A 23726-nucleotide genomic window follows, 5' to 3' on the forward strand; every position below is an offset into this window, starting at 1 on the left:
ACCCTCTGGTTGGGAACATGCCTGCCTCTGCTACAGCAGCAAAGCCTTCCTTTCATGCTCCTCTGCAGGGTAGAGATGTGGCATCATCTGCCATTGGCACTTCTATCCAGGGAGTGGCAGGGAGGGGATGGCTGCTGTAGGATCCTTCAGGAGAACAGCCTAGCTCACCCCATTATCAAAAAAGACCTCACTGACACTCCTAACCCACTGGCATTGCAGGAATAGCACCCAGCTCCAAGCTCAGGGCAAAAGAACCTCTGATTCTGGGGAAAGGGGCATACTTTCTGCAGTCTTGGAAGTGCTGCCTTAAAAGCCTCTCTTGGCCCTTTGCTTTTCCCATCTTAGCTCTGATGCTAGAAAAGTTGGTGATGCAGGATAGTTTTCCTGAAACTACTGGGGTTACGGGTTATGCCCAAGTTTGGAATCAACTGAGAGGCAGCACAGGAGTTGGACAGATGGAGATGAAAATGTCAACTTGATTACTAATAAAAGCCAGATTGGAAAATGTGGATTTGGATCTGTAGCCACACTGGGCTTGCTAGCACTTAAATGTATCTATTGAGTCCCTGGGAGGAATGGGAAGCCACAGACCCGTCCCCACAATGGGGACAGAGAGAAGAGGGCTGAGCTCGGTTTCTTCTCCCAAAACCATGGATCAGATGAGTCACTCTCTGCCTAGGAGGACAGAGGGAGGGATGGGGAAGTCCCTCTACGTGGACTCATGACGCTGGAGAAATAGTGCTTCCCAACAGCTCCCAGCCCTCCCTGGAAGCAAACTGGACTCCCCCAATCTGTGCTCAGAGTGTTCAAAGTGGCCCTGCCAAGGTTGCCCACGTGCCCAGAGTCATACGTGGTCCAGAGGGCATGTGGGATCTCCTCTTAGCCTGGGCTGATTGTCCGTTTTCTGTGCATGGCCAGAAACCCCAGCACACATCTATAAGCCCCTCTCCAGGCCTATGCACTGCAGAGGGCAAAGCCAGCCCGTGGCCTTCTGCAAGTGGCTTCTCAACCTGAGTCACTCGATGATGCTGTTGCTTCCTGATGGCGCTGTCACTTAATTACTACAATTAGGTCCTTTGTCCTCTGCAGCAGTAGTGATTTCATACCTGTAGGCTGCACTGGAGGGGGGCTTGGAGAAAAATTCCCTGAAGCTGGGAATCCAGGCAGCAGCTGGAGACATAGCCTAGAGAAGTTGAGTAACACCCTGATACCCCCCTCCCACATGCGCACCCCAAGCTCAGTCCCTGGGGTTTTCTCTGTCTAGAGACAGGAGTAGGAAATGTGGGCCCCTGTTGTGTCTAGGCATTTCCTCCCTCCTGGGCAGAGCAGGCAATATCACTTGTGTGCCTGACCTTGGCCTCACCTCGCCCCCTGCCTTCCTGCCCACATTCCTCTTCAAGGCTCTGTGCACTCAGACTGTCAAGTGGGGATTGCATTACAGCTCCAATTGCAGGCAATATTGCACAGTTAGCAAAGGCTGGGGCTGGAACCTCTCTCTCTCTAAAGGCAGATAGAAGAGGTTTGGATCAGATAAGCCATCCCTGAAGTCTGCTTCCAGCACTCACTACCAGGTTGCTTAGCATAGGATCCAGCAGAGGTGTTGCTATTCCTTCCTTGCAGTCTCCTCTCTGTGCCCAGCACAGGCACAGGTGGTTGGGGAGTATCAGGTGGGGCTGGGGCTGGGTAAATCCCTCTGGATATGGGTAAGATGTAGCATCTCTGCCTCAGGTCTGCCACCTTCCTGCTAACCCCTGCATAGGTGTGAGGGATCCCTCCTTATCTCAAGGGTGGCTCTTGCCCCAAAGATCAGCTGGTACACCTGGTGCTTGTCTGTCCAAACCCAGGCTGCCCGGGGCTGATGTGTACAGATCCCTGAGAGGTGGCTGCTAGGGGGATAGTGGGGGTAGGGTCCTGCTCTTGCCACTGTTCATTCTCTGGAAGGTGCTCGGGGTTGCTGAGGAGGGGCTTTAGGGGATGGGTCTGAGGGGTTCCTACCATCACAATGCTCCCTACCAACCTGTCCTGTCTGGTATCCAGAGTCCCCTTCTTCTGCCCTCGCCTTAGCCAATGGGCTCCACCAGGCTCCAGGAGCTCACAGGAAATCTAGGTGTTGAGGCCGAGGCAGATCTCCTTTGTCTCTCTTCTCATATTTGCACTGAGCCCCTTTTCCTGCCATGTTCACGATGGGAGGTGGGGAGGTGAGGGGCAGACCAGGTGATTCCTCTCCTCCTTTTGGCAGAAACTCAAAGTGGAAGGTCCCAAGGACTCCAAGAACAGCCATATACATCAGTCACCATGGAAGGTACTTTGGCAAAGGGCTGGATTAAAATCACCATCCTTTGTCTGGCTTTGTGGACTGTGGGCTGTGTGAACACAGTGCCCTCCCTGCTTGTGAGTGTGTGTGCACGTGTGCATGCAAGGAATCCAGCCTCTCGTCCCCAGGCAGCCAGCCAACTACAAATGTGCTCCTCCTTAGGATGCCAGCAGGATGCACGGTCCCCTCCCCTCCCCTCCCCTCTCCCCTCACCTCTCCACACGCCTCCCTCCCCTCCCCCTTGCTAGAAGAGCCGCTGCTTCGCTTCGTTCTGGAGGCTGTGCAGCAACAACTGGCAAGGTCACTGAGCTGGGAGCGATGGCTGCATGCTTCTGCCACAGGGACGGAGGCAGCCGTAGAAATTCTCTTCATGGTTCGCTTCTGCTGTAACTGCACCTATGGTAACCCTGCGCCCCTCCAGGGGAGGTGGTGTACCTTCCCACTGCTGGGGGCTGGCTGGAGCGGGCTCAAATGTGGCTGGCAAGGTTTGCAGGCAGCAGAGAAGGGGGTTGGGCAAGTGGCTGGACCTGCGTCTACCCTCATTGCAGAGAGCAGCCAGCCTGGGGGCCACTCAGGGCAGGGTGGCTTTGAAATGGAGGGACAGGCTAGAAGGGGTCCAAGTCCCCTGAGGATTTGTGGGGAATTGATGGCTTTGAGTAACTTCCTGGAGATGCTGTTAAGAAGAGGTGACAGGCTGCACCTGCAGGCGTGGTAACCCTGAGCCCAAGAGAGGGGCCAGCGGGGGCCAGAGAGTGGCACATGGTCTGGACAGCAGCACCTGGAACCGAGAGGAGCTGTAGGGAGAAGTTGGGAGCTCCTTTATTTCGGGGGAGAGGAGTGGAGGTTGAACACCCAGGATATCGTGTGCTCAGCGCGCACATGCTGCAGGGGGAGAGCAGGAGGGAACCTGGTTGCTATGAGGTCTGTTTCTAGCCACACCAAGAGCTCAAGCTGGGGTCTTGGCTCTTAGAAGATCTGCAGTGAATGTTGCTGAGAGAGATGGTGTCGCAGCTGCTGTTTTGTGAAAGTCACACATCGTTCAGTGGAAGGGACCTGGACCGACTCTCTGCAGCTCCTCTCCCTGGGGTGGGGGGGTGGTGTCCCGGGACAGGCACGTGTTGCCAGCCAGGCTGGTGGGGGAGGCTGAGGCAGGCCTAGGTGGGAGGTGTCTAGTAGCCTGTGGACCCTGCTCTGTGAGGCAGGAAGTGCCAAGGGGTGGCCCAAGCTGCCTTTGGCAGGGCGTGGGGGGCAAGTGTTCCCTCCAGGCCAGCTGCTCTGGGCAGTGTGTTGGAGCAGCAGGTGGCTGGTTTCAGGGCCTTCCTCTTCCCTCCCACCAGGAGTTTTGTCTCTGTATGCTTCTCAGTCACTTTGCTGTCCCATCTCCGTGGTAACCCGGAGCTCCTCGTTGAAGGCTGCACCAAGGGGGTGGCAGTTTGCTGGAGGAGTGATGACGAGGCTTCCTGGGATCTTTCCCCGAGGCCACTGTGCTGGTCCCCGCACCTCCTCAGGCTGTCTTGTGTCAAAGACACTCATATGGAAGCAGCCTCTGTCCAGCTGCCCCAGCAGGACAGCTGTAGAACTCTAGTTGCTGAGCAGAAGCTGCCCTGTCCCCCTGCCCATCTCTCAGAGTCTGACCAGCTGGGATCAGGAGAAGAGCTGGACTTGAAATTGGCCTGTTCCAAGATCACGGGGGAAATGGTCTTTTTGGTCTGGCCTAGGAGTTGGTCAAGTCTCAACTCTGCCTCCTTTAAAAAGCAGCTGGGGGGCCGACCCCGTGGCCTACTCGGTAGAGTGCGGCACTGGGAGCACAGCAGTGCTCCCGCCATGGGTTCGGATCCTATATAGTGATGGCCGGTGCACTCACTGGCTGAGCGCGGTGTGGCCGACACCAAGCCAAGGGCTGCGATCCCCTTACTGGTCACCAAAAAAAAAAAAAAAAAAAAGCAGCTGGGGTCAGCCCTTTTCTTCCTCTTCCTTCCACGAGAGGAAGCCTAGTCCTAGTGAAACAGGCCTGGGACCCAGAGTTCAAGGTTTCTTTGGTCCCCGTGATACTGTCTTTGAAGTCAGCTTCAAAGTGGGGAGTGAGGAATGAGGGAGCCAGTCTTAAGCAGGGGGCTCACCCTGGTAGTGAGGCCAGCTAACCTGTCCCTGGTGAATCTTTCAGAGAACCTCCTGTGGTTCACTGAGCTTTTACATGTGCTACTTTCCCCCAAGGGACAGGATGGCTCAAAGTTAGGAGCATGGGTAGACCTAAATTCAAAACCCAGCTACCACTTATAGCTTTGTGCTGTGAACAAGTTACATAATGTCTCTGTGTCTCAGTTTTCTCATCTGTAAAATAGAGCTAATGAGAATTGCTTCCCTTTTTAATCACAGGAAATAATGCATGCCAAGCAGTTAACTCAGTGTCCAGCAAATTGGAGCAAGACCAGCTTGCTCATAACAGTGGTCTGACTTTTAGACATGGCAGGTGTTTGCAAAGGTGCTGGTCAGGGAAGGCTTCCTGGTGGAGGGGGAGAGACAGGCTTTACAACTTGGTGCATCCCAGGCAGGGCAGGAACGGGATGGTGAGGAGAGGGGAGAGTGGGTGGAGCAGGGGCAGGAAGCAGGCCAGCCTACCAGAGCCTGTGAAAGGGTGAAGGGCAGGAGTTCCTGGGGTGAGAGTGAGCTCCTCACCCTGAATGCTCAGGGAAGCAGGCGTGCAGGGGTTGTGGGGAGCACACACACTGGGGTTGCCCTTCCTCCCCCAGTTCCCTCCATACCTGACTGTGGCCCCAGGGTCCCCTCCCTGCATTTCTACTTTCCCCACCTTTCTTCCCAGACGTCCTCCCCGCACTCGGCCTCAGGCAGAGGCCCCGGTCACGTGGACTCTTGAGGTGACTGCAGGCATATTAATAACTTCTCTGAAACCTAACCCCCCATTTGTGCAGACCTCTGAGCTTAGTCAGAAATCTCTTCCTCCTGGGACCCGAGAGAAGGCTGGAGGGAGCTGGCAGTGCAGTGCCAGATTTCCCTGGGAATGGAACTCAAGGGCCCACCCTGACGGGTGGCTGCTGGACTTATGCTTTCTTTGGGGTTTCTGGGGCTCTAGGGGTGTGATTTTCCCCCTGCAGATGGGCTGAGCCACAGGTTGGTGCTTTAAACAACCTCAGAAATGGGTCCCTCTGAGCTAGTAACTGGGCTCTACCCTCACTGTCCCAGGACACTCCAAGCCTGGTCCTGCCCATTGTAGTTCCCACAGCCCATGGGGAGGGTCTCTAGAAATTGCTAGATAAGAAAGGGCTACAAATAAGTCATAGGAAATATTTGCATAAAGCAATGGTTTTCAACCATTATTACACATCAGCAAAGGAACTTTTTAAAAAATGCATTACCCGGTTTCACTCTGCAGAGATTGGATTTGGTTGATGGGGGATGGGGGCAGGCAGCTGTATCTTTTAAGAGCTCCCCTGGTGATTCTAATGGGCAACCAAGCAAAGACTGCAGCTGAAGCTTGCGGCACAGCACTGAGACCACATCTTCTTCATAGCCAGCAGATTGTTCCCTGAAGTGTCTGCTTAGCAATGCACAGGGCATTTATATCTAAGGCTTTGGGGAACTCATTGATTTGGGGGCTGGCTAGGGCATGAGTGTCAGCTCTGGGATCTGTCACAACCTGGTCCTATGGGACACCCAATCTAGGGTCCTCCTTCCCAGACCAGCATTCTGCCTCTTGCTGTTCCTGTGGCAGGAAGCCATAGGTCATGACCCAGAGAGGTACCTGGGTGCAGGACCAAAGTTGAACCCCCATATTGGGAGGGGCAGGGCTCAGCTGCTTGCAGGAAGGATGTTTGGAAGTGTTGCTTTGCCAGCTGCCCCTCCGCCTGAATCCCAGCAATCCTCATTTGGTGTCTGGTTTGCAGAGGGGTGTGAGACGTGGGGCCCTGGCTCAGCTGGCGTTCTCCTGGCCTCTGTGGTTCCCATATGCAGGGCCCGATCTGAATTCTTTCAGGAAATCTTTCTCCCCTCAGGCTGCCACCTGCTTGAGAGCAGAGCCTTTCTGTGCAGATCTGGCCTGCATCCCTTCCTCTAGCCTGTCCTATTCTGTCTGGGGGTCTGAGCATATATAGAAGGGTCTTTCCTCATAGAGATGAGGCCAGTTGTGGGGGTCAGAAAGAAGCATGCCGTTCCCAGCTGGCTGTGCCTTCGACTGGAGGAGTGTGAGAATGATCAGGGGTAGGGAAGCTGCCCTTCCTGGAACAACAGCATGTCTCCTTCCCTTATCCTGGGTCCTGGGTGTGACTCAAATTGTGCTGGACCTCTGCTGGGTCTGGCCAGGTGTAGCCCTGTGATTCAGGGTGGAGGGTGTGGGGGCATCTGCTCTGAGCCAGGCCAGGCCGGGCCTGGGGGTAGCCCTCAAAGAAGTCACATCTGGTGGGAGATAGATGCAGAGGCAGGGGTTGGGGGAACCTGGGCTGCCAGAGCTGTGCGTCCGCCTGCTCCTATTGCTTGGCCTGCTGGGAGTGAGAGTGGAGGCAGAACCCGCCTGGGCTTCCTGTCAGTGGGTGTTGGTGTTGGGGGTAAAACTGGGCTCTAGGGATTCACGTTGTTCCAGCATCTCATTGACCTGTCTCCTCCCTGCCTTCTCTGACAGCTCTTCTCAATGGGCTTGTAAGCCCATTGACCGAGTCACTCAGAGCACTCTGGTCCTACACGTGAGTGTCACACCCCCAAATTGCCAGGGAGGGGTTAGGAGTTCAGTGGGAGACTGAGCCAAGGGCGAGAGGGTGCTGGAGTCACGGAGCACAGCCCACTGGGGGAGTTGGGCAGAGGGACTCTGGCCTGGACTGCGCCTGCCTGGCCTGAGATAACCATGCCAGCAGGACCTGGGTCCATATATAGCTTGGCTACTAAGTTTGACATTTGGCCAAATGCCCCCTAGGAGGCAGGCACTTCCTGCTTCCCTGTCCCCTGCTTCTCAGTCTCCAGTGTCCTTGGAGCAGCTGTGGGGTGGGTAGAGGGGTATCTCTCCCAGCTGCTCAGTGAGATGAGACTCCGCCTGGCTTCCCCCACAGGGGGAAAGATTGATGACGACAGCAGGAATGAAACGGTCACTCCTGCTGCTCTGACCCTAATTTTTGGTTCAGATTTGCAGGCATGAGTGTGGGTCCCCTAGTGCCCCCCTGTGAATTCTTTTGGTGAGGATTAAGGACTCCCAGCCGTCTTCTCACTGAGTCCCAGCACCTCTCCCCAACTCCCCACCCCCACCCCTTCCCAGGACCTGCTGAAGCACACACCTGTGGACCACCCAGACTACCCGCTGCTACAGGATGCCCCCCGCATATCCCAGAACTTCCTGTCCAGCATCAACGAGGACATTGATCCCCACTGGACTGCAGTCACAACCCCCAAGTGGGGGGTGAGCTCAGGACTTAGCACAGCCTCACTTTCAGGCCAAGGAGCATGGGCTGGACCAGAACCCGTGTCCTTTCTCTCTTTCACACACGGGTGTCACAGCCCTGTGCCCTGTGTCTCTCCAAACTTGATCCCATTCCCGGCCAGGGAGAGGTCTTCAGTCCTTGGTCACCCTGATTACCTATGGCATTTCAGGCCCTGGGCTGAGAGATTTAATTCCAGTGTCCCATTGATCCTCACAACAATCCAATGAGGCAGAAGAGGAAACTGAGTCCTGGAGAGCCTCTCCAGGTCTGGCGCAAGATCTCTCAGCCATACTGTCAGAACTGGATTCTGTGCATGGGCTCTTTGCCTGCAAGCCCCATGCATTGTCCCCCATGTTAGGGAAGCTGGGCCTCTGAGTACTCCATCCTTGAATATGAACACCCTCCTCTGGCCAGTATCATGCTCTCAGGGATCCCCCAGAGGCTGAGGACACAGGAGCTCCAAGCTGCTTCAAATCGGCCTGCACAAGCAGGAGCTAGGGACTGAGCCCAATGTGGAAAGGCTGGTACTAGAGGAGGCTGAGGCTGCCCAGGTTGCTGGGATATCCCACGTGGGCACTGAGGTGTGGTACAGCAGCTCCCCTGGGGCCCTTCTTAGTGGGAGGGTGGAGGGTAGTGCAGTGAGGGGGAGCAATGTGAAGAATCAGAGGGACAATTACCCTCATGTGTCAACAGCCTGGCCCAGATACAATGCTTCCTGTCCAATAGAGGCAATTAAGTGACATTTAGTAGTGAAGGCTGACTGGGTTTATGCTCCTTTGTTATATTTATGAGCCTCCAGTGTCTCTTGGGAGAGACATCATGAGGGACAGAGTCTGGAGAGTGACTAATGGGGCATAGAGAGCTGTCTCTGTGCAGTTCCCAGCCCTGGTTTGTAACACCCAGGAATGTCACTAATTTGTTTTATTCTGGGGATATCTGAAAAATCTCCAGAGGGCTTAGAGCACCATCAATTTCAGATCATCATAATTGTATACTTTCAATATGCCCACCTACATATTGCAGCATATGTAGGTCACACAGTATATAATAGACACGGGGAAAGCTGGGACAGATGTGACACCCTCAGAGGGGGTGGGGAGGAAACTCTGGAAGTCCCATGTGGAGCAAAATGCTCTCGACTGTCCAAAACTCAAGAGGTGGCTTCAGTTCCCCTCAGGGTAGCTGCAGCCCCACTGAGGGTAGCCCAGGGTCTCCCATCCACTGGAGGTGCTGGAAGAATCCACTGAGAAGTAGCACAAAAGGCCTGAGTGAGTCTGCAGGTCAGGTCTGAGCTGAAACTAGATCAGCTTCTTATGCTTGGTTGGGAGGGGTTTCAGGAGGGAGGGGTGTTCATGCTCCAGGGTAGAGAAACCGGGTCATTCTGGACTAGGGTCCATCCAGGTGGGAGCTGTTGAGAACAGTGGGAAAGTGTAAGGTTACCATTTGTTGGTCACATATTTTGTGCCAGGCGCGGTACTGTTTTACGTTCATCCTGATGAATCCTACTTTGTGAGGCAGATATCATTATCTCCGTTTTACAGATGATAAATCTGAGATTCAGGTCAGGGAACGTGCCTGAGATCACAGCTGAGAAGTGGCAGAGTGTGGATTCAGACCTGTGTCTGTGTGACTCCAAAGCCAGGGCTCTTAACCACCAGGCAGCACAACCCCTCCCTGAGCCCTCCCTAGTGGGATGGTGCCTCCCCCCTCCCCCCTGCCCAGGGCAGGTTGGGCCATTGGCTTGCCCTCCCCTCTGAGCAGGCTGGTAGGGGGTGTGCCCTCTCCCTCAGACGCGGCAGCTGGTGAAGGACGGCTTCCTGGCAGAAGTGTCAGAGAGCTCCCGGAAGCTGCAGCATGTCTTCCTTTTACAGATGTCCTACTGTGTGCCAAGCTGGAGAAGCCTTCTGCTGGGTGAGTGTGCGGGAGTCGAGGGTCTTGGTGGGGGGGGATCCAGACCCTGCCCCTGTGGAGCCCTCAATAACCTTGTGCAATCTGTATGTTTTTTTCCTTTTAAAAATATATTAATTTAACTTAATTTCACTACATGCTCTTTTTCTAAAAACAAATCATGTTTTTAATTATAAAGATAAAATAAGGACATTATAGAAAAAACCATCACCCAGTCTCCTGTTGCTGTATTTCCTTCTCATTTTTTAAAATGTTCTTATGTTTTTTCATACTGTTATAATCAGAGTAAATGCCCAATTTTGGGCTCTGTTCTTTCTCTTTCACATCATAAGCATCTTCCCCTGTTGCTGCCCAATCTTCGTAATCATCATTTTATTTTCCTGCATGATGTTACAAGTGGATATGCCATAATTCACTTAAGCATTCTTCTTTTACTAGATATTTCTAAATTTTTGCCAACTGCAATTCTGTAAATACTCATTAAATCTACTGCTACCGTTTATTGAGGACTTATGCCATACTGGGTGCCATGACAAGTGCTTTGAATACATTATTTCTAATCTTCCCAACAACTCTACAAAGTAGTTACTATTATCCCCATCTCACAGATGAGAGAAAAGCGTTGAAGAAGGTAAATAAGTCACCCAAAGCCACACAGCTAGAAATGGAGGAGATGGGATCCGAACCCTAACGTAACTTGAAAGCTCCTTTCCGCCTCTTTCTCTGTACCCAGAAATGTGGGTCTGCTCTGTGCCATGAGCAGAGGGGGTTATTCACTATTCATTCACATATTCTTCCACCTACATTTAATTATCACCTACATGTGCCAAGTACACCACTTTACAGTACAGAGGGAGACAAGCCATGCACTCACTGCAACACTGAGGGGCCAGAAGGAGGGGTGCACATCTAACTACTGGGGGAAATCAGAGAAGGAGAAATCGTTGTGAGCTTCAATAAAGACTTCAGTCCATAGACTCTGAAAAAAATTAAAATAAAAAAATAAAGGGCATGACTCTCTGAAATTAGATCACATTTGAGATAATTCTAAAGCAGAGATGGCAGTAATAATCATACATTCCTATGCCTTCAGTCCTTTGCCCATGGCAGACATTACTAATCAACCACAGCACTCTTTCCCACTAGGCTTGGAGGTAGCTTCATAATTCACAACACAGTGTCCCTTTGACCTCTATTGGCCAGAGCTGGCATTCAGAATAGCATCTTTATTTCATCTCTAGCCTAAAGGATAATGAATGTGAGCTAAGTATGGATAGGCTAGAAGGGAGAGAAGGGTGTGGGACGGGGAATAGGAAAGTGTGAGTCCTTCCAAGAAGGCTTCACTCTTCTCGTCACCCAAGTGGTTTTGTATGTTTACAAATGTCAGATGTACTGGGCCAGAAGACTGCCATGGCAAAGGATCAGAGCCCTTGCTTCCAGCTGTCTCCAGAACCGGGCTCTCTTTACTCCATGTGTGCATGTTTCCTGACCAAGCTCCTTGAGGGCAGGGGTCATTCTTGCTTCTGATGAGCTCAGTAGATCCCTTTTGGGTGTTTTCTTGGTTCTGGGGCCAGCAGTTCAGGCTTGAAGAGCCAACTTCCCTCTGGCTCTTCTCTCCTTCTGGCTTGTTTGACTGTAAGTGGCATGTCCCCCTGGCAGACTTAGTGTTTCCATCCCCCGAGGAGTCTGAGGCCAGCCCCCAGGTGCACCCCATCCCAGATCATGAGATGGAGGACATGAAAATGAAGATCTCTGCCCTCAAGAGTGAAATCCAGAAGGAGGTAAGTAGAGCCTGGCATCTAGTAGAGAGTGGGATCGTTCTTACTGTGTCCTTTCAAACTGGCTACAGAGAGGAAGGTGGAGGGAGAGACAGTTGTAAGGTTTGAGAGTTTGATAAGGGAGGCAGGATGCAAGGGTGCTCAGATTTTAGTGGGGTTAATTATGGAAAGTTTCCTGGAGAACAGTGTATGTTGAACATTGTAGAACAGGGAAGCAAGAGAAGAAGAAAAAGAGGGCTTTCTTAGGAAAAAGTGGGGCATGTGCAAGAAAGAGGACCCGGGAGGCCTCTCAGAAACTGACAGATGAAGTTGGCAAATAAATAAGGAGAGAGGAGACCTGAATACCACAGTTAACACACTTGATCTAAAGTGCACAGAAGCTTGTTCCCTGACGCAGGACTAAGATTCTTGTCACACACACACACAGAGCATTCATTTATTCTGTATTAGGCCACAAAGAAAATCTCAAATTTTTTTCAGAAAATTGATAGCATGTTCACAGACCACAGTGCAGTAAAATTAAAAACCCACAACTAGAATATTAGTAATTACATGGCTGGAAAGTCAAAACTTTCAAGTTAAAGAGGAAGTCACAATAGAAACTGCAAACTATTTAGAACGGCTTGAAAATGAGGGTACTACGAAACCCAAGGGATGTAGCCAAAGTGCTGTTGGAGGAAAATGTGTAGCCTTGAACTTATACATTCGAAAACAGTGGCTGCAGGAAAGCCTCGCAGGAGGAGTGTTCCCAGTGAAGGGAAGGAAGGGCGCAGAGTGGTTTGGTCGGCCTGGTCTCTTCCTCACCCGCCCAAGCTTGGTTTAGGCCTCCCTCCCCTGGGAAGCCTTCTTTAAGGCTCCACAGTCTGGGTTGGGTGCCCTGACCCCAGTTCCCGATGTTCACTTCTGGCTTTGCTTTTGTGGTACTGAATTGTAATGCATGGTCAGCCTTTTCTCTTCCCCACTAGAATTTGAACTTCAGTGAATGGGCTGTTTTCTTCAGTTCTATGTCCTTAGTACTAACACGTAAGAAATAGGAACTTAGTGAACGATTATTGAGGAATAGGTGACCAGATGGCCTCTAAGGATCCTTTCAACTCGGACATCTCTCTTAGAACAGGGGAGAGGAAGACCCCAATTATAACCTCAGGGGTGGTTGGGGCAGGGGGATAACCTAGGACTGAGGGTCTGATAGGGGTGCATCTGCCCAGAGGAGCTCCCTGCCCAGCACGGTGTGCTCCTAGATGGCGGGGCTCCAGCCTGCTTCAGTTGAGCCTGTTTCCCCATCTGGTGCTGCCCACCACTACCCCCAGGGGCATCCTGCGTGCATGTTTCTCACCCAGTCCCAGGAGCCCGCAGGCTGTGTGCTCCACGTGTGCAGATGTGGCCTTCTGCTCAGTCAGGTCAGCGCCCCCTGAGCTCTGCTGGCTGCAAGGGGTGTGCCAGACAGCTAATCGTTTTTAAAACTTGATTTTTTTTTCCTATTCATCAGTGTAATACTGGTTTGTTATAACTAGAAATGCCCTCAATCCTGAAGTGTATAAAGTAAAACTGGCCATTACCCACCTCCCATTGTTAACAGTTTAAGGTATATTCTTGTACTTTCTATGTTTATACTGGTGTGTGTGTGTACACACACATATATATATACACACACACATTTTTCTAAAAATGAGACTAGACTACATGTGCTATTTTGCAACTTAAGCTTTTCACTTAAGGTACACCTTAGAACTCTGGATCTATCAGATTCTTTTCAATAGCTGCATGATATTCTGTTACTTGACTGCACAACGATGTGTTAGGATATTTAGATAGTTTCTGATTCTTTACTCTTAGCAGGCAAGTCTACAGTGAACATCACTGCCCTCTTATGTCTGTAGTAGCTTCCCTACAAGTGGGATGGCTGGGGCAAAGGGCCTGTGCATTTACTTGCCACACTTACCTTTGAAAAAGTTGTATTCAGTTATGTTCCCCCAGTAATGTGTGAGTGTTTCCTCACATGGTCACAGCATTGGCTCTGAGAAGTTGTTACAATTTTGCCAGTCACTTAGTGAGTTAAAAAAAATGCTACAAAGATTAATTCTAACTGAGGAGCTGAGGATAACATTGGAACTGAGACGTGAAGCATAGCAGCGATTAATAAAAGAGAGGGGATCCTTTACAAAGTAGATATAAACTTGGAAAACTGGAGGAGAAGAGTGTGCCAGCAGAGAGGGAATGGCTTAAGAGAACACACTGAGGCGGATGGGGTCATGGTGGGATTTCTGGCCAAGCACAGAGGCTGGACCCCAGCTCTGGGAGGCCCTGGTGACAAGCCAGCAGCAGGGGCTTAATGCCAAAAGATGTCTCAGGCTTTTAAAGCAGAATATCTCTATTGTACCCAGGATTTAATTTATAGAGGTGACACAGTGACAATACAGTGAGGCTAATGCCCCTGAGAGATTTTTATTACTGCCATTTCCAGGAGGAGGGGGCACACCACACCACCCAGGGCCGCACGTGGAGCACCAGGTTTGGACGGGAGGCAGGAGGGGGCGGGGGGAGCACGGGCCACAGCTGTGCTCCCATGGGAGAAGGAAGGCAGGGCAGGGGGAACAGCTTAGGACTGGCTGGTTTGAATGTCAGCAGGCTCTGGGCTGTAGGGGTGGTCTCTAATTATCTGGTCCCTGGCCCTGAGTTCTGGTCCCTGAGTGATTTAGAGCAGAGGAAACACTGGCTTGGTGGGGGAGAGTTAGACAAAGGAGGTAGCTGGGGAAAGGTGTGCTCGCAGAGGTGTCATTTACAATCTTAGCAATCAGTTAGCCCTGGGAGGAGCAGTTTCTCCTCACCCAGCCAGGCCCCCACCAAGAAGTTAAAACATCATAAAATACAGAAAATAAACATGACCAATACGCGGGGGTGTGTTATGCTTAGAGCTGCTGAATGGGAAGTGGAGTGTGAGTGTGAGGGAAACCACCTGTGCCCCCTCCTCCTGCAGAAAGCCAGCAGAGGGCAGAGCCGGGCCATCGAGCGCCGAAAAAGATGTTTGAGAATGAGTTCTTGCTGCTGTTCGATTCTCCCACTATCCCGTTTCAGATCCACAATCAGAATGGAAAGGTCAGGAAGAATGGGGTGGGACAGAGATAGCCCCTACCTCAGTCCAGGACTGTCTACTCTCTATGACTCCTGGCCCTCACCTGTGGGAATCAAGGACTCGGGTGCCCACTTCCCAAGGAAGCTGCCGTGGCTCCAGCCCTGGACTCCCTCTCCCCACTGGTATGGAACCAGTGCGTTCTGCTGGCCACCCCTGGCACTGCCACTCCTGTCATCTGGATTCCCAGGAAAGAGGCCCCCCCATTCCCACTGTCTCCTCCAAGCTCAGGGATGCCTGGATAAGGAGGAGCTTTATTGGGGGCCCCAGAATCCAGAAATATGCTTGGCCCAAGTGTGGTCGCCCCACTGAATTCTCATCTCCTCTCTTCAGAGCTACCTGTTCCTATTGTCCTTGGACTATGAGAGGTCAAAGTGGAGAGAAGCAATTCAGAAACTACAGGAAAAGGGTAAAGTCCTGCCTCACTCTGTGTTGCCCGGATGGTATCCATGGCAATAATGGGCCTTTTGTATTTCCAAGCATTTGATGCTTGGTGTCTTTTCTTTGGCCCTTACAGTCACCCTGGAACATGCAATGGAGTTGGCACTTCATTCATGTTACTGATTAATTGGGATCCAAAGAATTTAAGTGATTTGCTTAGGGCGTATGATGAGTTAGTGATAAGACTGGACCCAGAGCCCAGGGTTCTTTTGTTCTCTCTCTCACTCTCACAAACATACACGAACCTATTCAATTAGATTCTTCTATTTTTACCCCTCTGTCAGCATCCACAATAGTCCCCATGTGTCTACATGTCTTTCCCTCCCCCGCAAGGACTTTGCCTCTAGCACTATGCTGTCTTCCTGCAGCAGCTCCCAAGGAAGAGCAGCAGGTCTTAGTGGACCAGTGCTGATGCTCCCTTCTCTTTTGCTTTCTCTTTCAGATCTCCAGGCCTTTGTCCTGAGCTCAGTAGAGCTCCAGGTGCTCACAGGATCCTGCTTCAAGCTTACAACTGGACACAACATTCCTGTCACAATCAATAAAGATGGTAAGATCTGGAACCCAAGGCTGCCCAACCAGCAGGTCCCAGCCCCCAGAGCATTGCTGGGGCCTTTCGTAAGGACCCAGACAGACACGTGGCTGCAAATGGCTAATCTCTGCTCAAGCGGGCTGAGACTATTCACTTGTCAGGTACACAGAAAGCTTGAATAGGGGTTACTCTCTATTGAGTTCCCGGATGGCCCCCAGCTCCTCCTCAGCCCCCCTGTGGCTTGAGAGAAGAATCTGGCACCCAGGTGCACCGGGATCCTGTTGTTTATATGTTCATGAGGCAGTCCGGTAATGAAAACAAAAGGCTGAAGCATGGGGCAGCAGGGTGGGGGAAAGAATAAGGTAAATGGATTAGAGAAGTACATGAGAAATAAGGTGGGAAGTTTCCAGGGACCAGATCTTGGAAGGCCTTGAATGCAAAGCAAGGGAGTTTGGAGTTTATGCTGTAAACTGAGGAAACTACGGGACGTTTTTGAGCAGCGGGAGCTGTGATCCTGGCTGGTAACTGGCCCAGAGTGGGTGGATTCTAGCTGCCTGTGGTGCTGGGAAGGCGTATACCCTGTGTCCTATGCAGGGGGCCGAGCTGGGCTTTCTCTCTTCCAGTAGCACAAAGTGACTTTTCAGGGGGTGGCTGATTAGAGTACAGTACTGATAACACCGAGGTCCAGGATTTGGATCCTCTTACCAGACAGCTGCCAAAAAAAGTGACTTATGTTATTGGTCAGTTTTCACTTTCAAAAACTAAACTGAGGTGGGCAGCCACGGGATAGGTAGCATTCAGAGGGAGGAACAGTGTCGCTGGGGAATGGTACGAAATCCCTGGCCCAGGACGGTAGTTATGGGCTGGCCTCCTGGGCTGAGTCAGAGGAGAAGGGCCCCAGCACTCCCTGGAGCAGCTCACATTGGAGGAAGCCGTGGGCTTTGGAGACTTTTCCAGCCGGCCCCAGGGGGTGCTGTCAGCCACGGCTCAGGCTGTCCTCCACCCTTTGAACCTCCCCTCCAGCCTGAGGTGGAGGAAGGGGCGAGCCTCTCACCACCCCCTACCCTGGGGGCTTTTCTCTCTTGCAGACGACAAGTCTCCGGGACTCTGGCTTCCTGCATGTCATCGTCCACTCTGCTAAGGGATTTAAGCAGTCAGCCAGTAAGTGCCCCTGACCCACCAGCCCTAGGAAGGGTTTGTTTATCTTTTCACAGAAGATCCCTGTGGACCCATTGTGGGGACCTCCCGTTGCTCACTTGTCCTGCTCCGCTCTGCCAGCATGCCTCGAGATGTGTGGTGCATCCCCAAAAGCCAGGAACCAGCTCCTCTTGGCAGGGGGATCACCCCCACCCTTAGTCTCCAAGGTCTACTCTCCTCCAAGCTCTCCCCCCAGGTGTCTGAAACCTTGGAGCTGTAAACAACTGGACTCCAACCCTATATCTGCCAATTATAAGCTGTGTGACCTTGGGCAAGTTTCTTAACCCCTCTGAGCCTCAGCTTGCTTCTCCATAAAAGGCAATCACACTCGCTAATACTGACCTGAGAGCAGATTTAGATATGACCGCATATGGGCAGTTCCAGCGCACTGCCACACATCCCTTTCCTTCCCCTTCTTTATTGTCATCTATAAAGCAGCACTGTAGATTTAATAGATCTGTTTCTAGCATTTCACAAAATATGACTACATATTTTGTCTACTTTTTATTCACACAGGAATTTGTGAGTCAGTCAGATAGGTAATAGTTTCTACCCATTTACCAGATGAGGAAGCTGAGTCCCAGAGAGGTAAAAGGACTTAACATCACACAGCATCAGCAACCCAGGGCTCCTGACTCCTTTCCTCTCCGCCTGCCCCACCCCCTGCAGTCCCTTCTCTTCCTCTCTGGCAGGCGAGGCCTGCCCCAGCCTCTCTCCCTGCAGTGCACCATGCAGAGGTTATGCCAATGGCCCACAAACAGCCATTTGATCAACATTTACTGTGAAGCCTCCCCAAGTTCCTGGGGTGACTCAGCCTCCCCTCCCTGTGTCCTCCTCACGCTCAGGAAAAATGTGGTTACAGCACCTGTCATGCTGTTTTGTCACTTATAATTTGCTTCTCCCACTGTGAGTTCTTTGAGGGCAGGAACCAGGTCTCCTTTATCCTTGGATGAATAGGAGCTCAGAAATGCTGAATGAAGTAGTTAATTTATAGAGCACCCACTGTGTACCTGGGGAAAACGAGAACATGGCCAGCATGTGGACGGTGCCTTGGCATGTCCAAAGCCTGTTCAGGTTCATTACCTGCTCTGATTCTCTGACTACCTCTGAGGTCACGGATATCATTCCTGTTTTTCACATGGTGAAGCTGAGGCTCAGAGTGCTCAAGGGACTTGCCAGGGTTGCACAGGTCGTAGGTGGTACAGTAGAATCCACGCTCTCCCCTTAAACCATTTCCTGGAGTCTGGCCAGGACCACTCACTCGTCACTTGGACTGCTTGTTAACATGGCAGCTTCCTGGACCCTCCGCGAACTGATAGAATCTCCTTCTTGGGATCCGCTGTCAGGAGTTTTCCTGGTTAGTAAAGCTCCATAGGGCTGGTACACATGGCCAAGTCTGCTCGGTGGGCCAGGTGCCTCCCACCTCCACAGTGCCCGGCTGTCTTGCCCTCCCTCTCTCTCCTGCTTCCTGTTGGCTGGGATGGGCCCCAGGGAGCAGGCCCATGGAGCTGGAGCAGGTATTTTGCCTCCCAAACTGGGGCAGGTGGTTAGAAACACAGTGAGCTGCCACAAAATCTCCCCTTACCTCTGGATTGTTTCACCTCCTTTTCCCCCCACTCTCTGGCCCACTCAGGTGTTCATTCTGACTCGGGGGTTAGGCCCCATGAATCTTCAATCATGGCTTCTTGTCCTAGTGAATGTGTTACATCTGGACAGTCAGGCCTAGGGTATGGGCACCACTATTGTTCCTCTTTTACAGATGACAGAACTGGGGGTGAAAAGTTAGGTGACTTGAGCACAGCCTGGATTTGAACCCAGACAGCCTGACTCTAAAGCCCCACTTTGATCCCGTGAGCTATCCCCCAGCACGGATGGAGGCTTCACTTCTTGCCCCTCCACCTCTCAGCCACACAGACCCACTCCTGACCTGGCACAGGCTGGGGTGCTCTGGCCTCTGGCACTGTTCACCTGTTAATCTGTGACCACATTCCAGTGTGTTCTGACACCCACTTGGCTCTGCATTGTGTTGCACCCAGCTAGAGACTTCTTAGGGTGCAAGCTGCAGTCTGCCTTCCACAGGAAACTCTTCAGATAGAGAGCAACCCAACTGGGCAACTCCTGGGGCTGAGAGGAGCAGGCAGCCTGAACTGTATGTCCACCCTCTGACCTCTGCCCCTTGCCCCCTTGATTCTTGCAGAGCGTTGGCTGTAGTGCCTCAAAGACACACCCAGCCCCACCAGTACCCCGGGAAACAACCCTGGCAGCTCCTGTGGAGGTGGGAAGGGCTGCCAGGGTCTGAGCCCCAGAGGGAGTGCATGGATTTGCAGAATGCCTGGGGTGGGTACCATGCAGTGGCCTCATCAGCTGGGTCCCAAGGTAGATATAGGCCATGATTCAAGATGGAAACACTAAGAAAAGCCCCCTGCCCCCTGTCCTCCTATCTTCCCCCTCCACCACTTTGTTACCTTGGGTAAGAGCCTCATTCACTCATCCCGCAAACATTCACTGTGTACCTACTGTGTTCCAAGCTCTGTTCTTGGTACCAAGGGTGTACCAGTAGGTAAGAAAACCCAAGGCTTCTACCCACCTGGAGTTTATATTGTGGAGGGAAGAGAGACAGTGAATGCACAGACAGAAAAGATAACTGCAGTTAAAGTTAAGTGCTTTGAAGAAAACAACAAATTGAGCTGTGGGGTTGGGGGCATTCTTGGTTCTCACAGTGACTGGAGGTTATACCAGGCATCAGGACCCAGAGGCCAGGGTTGCTAAATGCCCTCCAGTACCTCTCACCTTAAAATGCCAGTGATGTCCCTGTTGAGAAACCCTGGGATTGGTGTTGGGTGGAGTGAAGACCTGGAGGTGAGGCCTCCATGGTGAGGAGGAGCCAAGTAAAGACTGGGATGAGGAGACAGAAGCTCCGGTGCCCTGTGGTGGGAGTAGCTCAGCACTCAGGAGGCCAGGGCCGTGGGGAGAAGAATGCCATGATGCCTTCCCATGGGGATGTTGGGAAGGACACATGTAATGTCCCCCATCCTTCCTGAGCCCCTCACCAACACCACCCTACCCTGGCTCTGTTCCTGGGCCTTTCAGGCCTTACTCAGTGTGTATCCGTCCTTCCCCCTGCAGACCTGTACTGTACCCTGGAAGTAGATTCCTCTGGTTATTTTGTCAGCAAAGCCAAAACCAGGGTGTTCCAGGACATGACAGAGCCCAAGTGGGATGAGGTGAGTCAAGGTGGCTGGTGTCCCTGTGGGGAGTCCTGAGTTTGTCACCAGGCATGCCCAGCCCACTCCCTATGCTCATGACCTGTCTGCTGGGGACAACCAAGCCTGTTGGCAGCTCTGTCTCTCTCATGCCCCTGACTTTCACTCCTTGTGCATCTGGCTTCTAATGACAGTGCTTGTGACACTGGGGTTCCAGCTCAGGCCCCCAAACTCCACTTCACCAGTGATGTGAAGGCCCCTGAGAGCTCCAGAAAATGAGGATGCTCCTCCACGTCCTGTGATGTGGTCCTCATGGTCCCTGCTCACCCTGCCCCTGCAAAGTGGGGGCCCACACCTGCCAGGAAGCCATGTCTCCCCAGCTTCGGAGATTCACCACCCTTTGTTCCATCTCCCCCAGGAGTTTGAAATTGAGCTGGAGGGTTCTCAGTCCCTGAGGATCCTGTGCTATGAGAAGTGCTACAACAAGGCCAAGGTCAACAGGACAACAACGAGATTGTGGACAAGATCATGGGCAAAGGGCAGATCCAGGTGAGTGCTCAGGTACCAGGGCAAGGCTTGCGGAGCTACCAGGAGGGGGCAGCAGTTGAGAAGGAGTCTTCCTCAGTCGCCTTCTTGATCAAGGTGCTTGGCCTTTTGTGACTTCGGTTCAAAGCTGGTCTGAGAAAAGTTTCCCGAGGTGATTAGCCTTCCCTGCTGGAGATGGCTTCTTATTGTACCCCCAGAAGCCCACGTGGTTCTCAGGCTCAGGTGGATCGTCCACGCTTCTGCAAGATGGATGGGAGGGATGACAACTACCTTGTGTTCACATTCCAACCTTAGTCTTTTGGTGGCTTTTTCCTTGAACACTGTTGAGAAGGATTTTGAGGCCGTATCCATGAACAGGAGGGAAGGGTGCTGTGTTTGATGAGCAGTGTCTGCCATGGCGTGGGACAGGAGTGAGGCACACGTCCCGGGCATTGGCCGTTCTACTGAAAGGGTCTAGGGTCCACCTGAGGGCTGGGCTCTGACTTGTTGCTAGGGCTGCTGTAGCTTACTCACCTGTGCTGGGAGTCACTGGCTTAGGGTGGGCTCTCTGGATATCAGCAGAGGCAGGTCCTCGTCAGGTTAAGAGTATTTATGCCTCAGTGTGTTTTTGGTGCCCTATAAATGTATGAAGGGAAAAGGCCTGTGTTTGCAGCCCGTGTGTCTGGGACATCCTGCTAGTTCTGAAGATGGCTGCTGTACACTTACCTGTCCAGAGAACTAGGCTTGTGGTGGCGGGGGTGACATTCAGCAGGATCCTGCTAGTTCTGAAGATGGCTGCTGTACACTTACCTGTCCAGAAAACTAGGCTTGTGGTGGCGGGGGTGACATTCAGCAGGATCCTGCTAGTTCTGAAGATGGCTGCTGTTCACGTACCTGTCCAGAAAACTAGGCTTGTGGTGGAGGGGGTGACGTTCAGCAGGGAGCATCCACATTCCTATCTGGCACCTTGTGTGACCTCATACTTATGACACAAGTGGCCTGGTTTGGGGGTAGATTCTGCAACTATGAAATCAAAGGAAGCAATAACTGGTACATACTGGGATGGAGCCACAGGCCCTGGAGTGATCTGGGTGCAGGCTGTGATACGGCTGGCTGCAGTAGGGAGCAGAATGATGCTTTCTTGCAGGAAGTGTTCATTCTCTCATGCATTATTGAGGCTGCAGAGTTTGGTATCTGGGTGTCCTGGGTGGTGTTTCCCCTTGGGGACCTATGCAGGTCTCCTGCTCCCTCCACCTGTCTCAGACTCCAGTGTTTGAGCAGAGGGTATGGCACCATGGGGCGGGGGAAGGGGGCCTGGCCATCTGCTTCATCCTGCCCCGTCTTCCTGAACACGTCCCTTCCTGATCCTGTCTCTGCACTATGGAGAGACAGTGCTGCTAGGCAACCACAAGCCAGTCTTTCATCATTTAGGAAATGGGGGCTGATGAGAGAGCTTTCTAAATTCAGTTCCTGACACCTACTCTCTACAGGGATAAGGGGTGGGAACCCCATCTCCACCTCCCAGAGCTGGGCTGGAGGGACAGGCAGGGAAGGAGTTCTGAGCTGTCCTGTCCAGCCCTAAAAGACACCCCAAAAAAGACAGGACGGGCCGCCACCCTCCCTGGGCCATTGGTGGCTGTGGAATGGAAGCGTTAAAAAGGGTGTCCAGGGCAGCCAACTCAGTGGGCACTGTGGACCCTGACCCCTCTAGAACTCAGATTCCAGGGCCCGAGAGCAGCATTCTCCCCACCTGGATGTCAGCCCTGTCGTTTCCCTTCTTCTCACTCAGCTGCATGAGCTCCAGGGGAAACACACCATAACTCCTTACTTCTTGGAGATAGGAGCAAATGGAGGTGTGGGGAGGGGAGGAAGCCAGGTTATGTCTGGCAAAGCAGCAGAAAGCACAGTCTGGTAAGGAACATGTTTCTGTGTTTAAGCTTCAAGGAATGTTAAATGCCCGCGAGTTGATATTAAAAGAAACACAAACCTTCCTTCTGCCAGCTGACCTGGGTCTGTGAGCGGGCAGCTTGGAGCCAGGGTCCTCTGGAGGCCTTTGAAGTCTCCCAGCAGTCAGCTCTCCAAGGCACAGCCTTTGACCCCCAGCTGCAAAGGCATCTTACCAGCCTTCCTATGTATCCAGGAGGGGGAGGGGGTGTCCTCCTGGGGTGAGCCGTGGCTCAGAGAGTCCTGCCTGTGACTGCCCTCAGAGCCACCGAGGGTGGCCTGGCTGGGTGGAGAGTCTGCATCAAGCCGTTCCCACGTGGCCAGGCCCCATGGAGCACAGATAGTCGGTTCCCACAGTCCACTCCTACCTCCCTTTCTGCCACATGCCCAAGGAAGGGAACGGGCACCAGCCTCTGGAACTGGGCCTGCTCCCCTTCAGCAGGTGCCGAGGCTGAGCTGAAGGTGACCTCACCATAGGACTGAGTCCTTGGGGACATTCAGGTGGCCTGAAGGAAAGGCAGGGGGAAGAAGGCCCTGCTCTGTTGACCCCCCTTCTCTCTAAGCCCCCTCCCACTCAGCCTGTCCAGAGAACGTGAGGGACCCAACTGCCTAAGCTCCAGGTGTTTGCTCCTGTGATGAGTGTCCCTCTCTCTCTGGGTTTGCCCGATGTGGCAGTGGGAGCAGGGAACCTGGAGTGGCAGGCTGGAGGCAGGGCAGGGAGTGGGGACAGCATTTAGTGGCAGACAGATGGCAGCGCTAATCATTTACATGTGTATCCCACACTTATGCTCTTGGAGGCCCATTCCCAAATATTATCTCCTGTGGTCTTGCAACAGTCCTGCAAGGAAAATGACAATCATGTCCTCCCCATTTCATAAGAGAGGACACTGAGGCACTGAGGTCAAGTACCTTAGCCAAGGCACTTGTGCTGACAGTATGCAGGGAAGGCCACGCTCTCTCCTCTGTGCAGTGCCCCCTGTCTTAGGCCTTCATCAAGAATCTCCCAACCTGGGTGAAGGGCCCTAGCATGGCCAGTGGCCTGGTAGAAAGAGCCTGCTTTATAGCATAAGGTGAGCCTAAGGCTTCCTTCATCTGTGTTCCCATCACCTCTGAGCAGGGGACACTTCTGCATGGAAGTAGAATGAGTGTGCATGGAAAAGAGCAGGAGAGGGGGATTTACTGTGCATTTGCAGTGTGCCCAGCATGGGCCGACTGCTCCAAGAGCTACAGGGTCCTGGCATTGAGGAACCTCCTGTCAGATCGGAAAGACAAGTATATGTATATATGCCAAGCCATGAGAGAACAACGCACGGTGCCAGAAAGGGTGACGGTGATGA

At 52.5% G+C, this 23726-nt stretch overlaps 1 pseudogene; it reads left to right on the top strand.

Annotated features, from left to right (window-relative positions):
- LOC134387347 (active breakpoint cluster region-related protein-like) overlaps positions 1-21810 on the top strand; it is a 44841-nt pseudogene extending 23031 nt beyond the window's left edge.
- The last annotated feature ends 1916 nt before the right edge of the window (positions 21811-23726 follow it).

Source organism: Cynocephalus volans, chromosome 10 (genome assembly GCF_027409185.1).
Source record: "Cynocephalus volans isolate mCynVol1 chromosome 10, mCynVol1.pri, whole genome shotgun sequence".
Lineage (NCBI taxonomy): Eukaryota > Metazoa > Chordata > Mammalia > Dermoptera > Cynocephalidae > Cynocephalus > Cynocephalus volans.